The sequence below is a fragment of the Pinus tabuliformis genome, chromosome 4_2 (genome assembly GCF_031772625.1).
Source record: "Pinus tabuliformis cultivar Carrire ecotype Pingquan chromosome 4_2, CPIR1, whole genome shotgun sequence".
NCBI lineage: Eukaryota > Viridiplantae > Streptophyta > Pinopsida > Pinales > Pinaceae > Pinus > Pinus tabuliformis.
Window position 1 is genome coordinate 110,806,904 of NC_142304.1, and position 1,549 is coordinate 110,808,452.

At 40.9% G+C, this 1,549-nt stretch overlaps 1 pseudogene; it reads right to left on the bottom strand.

Annotated features, from left to right (window-relative positions):
- Nucleotides 1-242: 242 nt before the first annotated feature.
- Nucleotides 243-1,086, bottom strand: LOC149168514 (putative gamma-glutamyl hydrolase 3 pseudogene; annotated as a pseudogene).
- Between the last annotated feature and the right edge of the window lie 463 nt (nt 1,087-1,549).

Genomic DNA, 1,549 nt, shown 5'->3' on the forward strand with positions numbered 1-1,549 from the left:
GTGGTCAATAAGTCTCTATGAGAATAAATACGCTTCTGCCCTTAAAATAGCCTTCTGTAATGATGCAGCTTTTCTCGGACCAAGACCTGATACAAATTGTATTGGGGAAACATCTACTCATGGCAAGCAGCCAGGTTTATATCAACGCCAATTTGATGGGTTATTGTAACCATCACCTGCCAAGAGCTGTGTAAAAGGGATTCATGTTTTGCATAGAACCGATCCTTAACCTGTTCACTCTGCTAAATCATTGCAGATATAAGCTCTGTCAACCTCTCACAGTTAAACCTATGAACCCGGCCTTTTCGATCCTCACTAATAACAAAGTTGGCAACACTTTGAGTTACTTGAATTTCATCTGCAGAGTGAGGAATTGTTAGTATTTCCCATTCAAATGTATTTTTCTCTGGATGCCACTGTACAACAGTCACTGGATATCCTCACCATTAAAATCTCCAACCACTGTACATAAAAATATCCCAAACACTTGATTCTGGAAAAGACGAGGCTCTGAGGTCATTTTACTGAGTATATGAGGCTGAAACCATTTGAATATGCTACCATTCTTCGCAGCGTCACTCTCAAAGGATAGGGTTGATGGATGGTTCACAACATCAAATCTTTCAAGAATGTTAATATCCCTGCTAACTATCATGCTAAGAATCTCAAAATCTAAGCAAACGGCATACACAGGGAAGGATCCTCCATTATCATTTTCTTCTAGAGCTCTCCAAAAAGGCTTTTCAACTGTCTAATGATAAGGACCATCTTTAGCGCTTCCGCCGGTGAAAAGAAAACCATTCACTGCTTGAAATTTCTATTCGAGAACTTCTGTGGGTTCGTTGTAGATTAAAGGAACAACCCTGGCACCCCCCGATTCTACGAATTTGACATAAGAAGCCGCGATGGATGAGGCATTAGATACCGTACTGAGCTTTTCACGAGCTCCATTCCTTTCGGCTTTGGCATCTTCTGAATTATGGCATCATCTTATGAAGGCAGACGGATACGCAGAGACTGTTCTGCATTAAGGACATGAATAAAAAGACTAAGACACACAAGTAGTACAGTCATGGCCATAGCCATCGCTTCTCGGCTTCTGCCAACAATATCAATCTCCTCTGATTCTGAAATGAATTTAACATTTCTCATATTGCCATGCACTGTGTTACGCAAACCAGGGTGATCGATCGGAATTCGGCAAAAATAGCCACAAGAATGACATCTTGTCTCACAATAATGTACAACATCTTTATTAGTTGTATGAACATGGGGTCCTTCATGGCTCCTCTTGAAAGCTGGTACTAGGACACAACAATCCTTTCGTATAGCTGAGTAACTATTTCAAATGTAAAGCCAGAAAGGTCATTCCACAAGTCATCAATTTCGCCCTCCGTCCCCAATATAACAGGCATTCAATCATGAAGCCACGCCAACGCCTTAGAGGAACGTGTAGTCAAAAGAGTAAATGTAAAGAATACTCCTCCTTCAGAATCTTGCCATGTGTCATAAAGAGCTGCAAAGACAAGGGGCTTTTTATCTTGAAAAT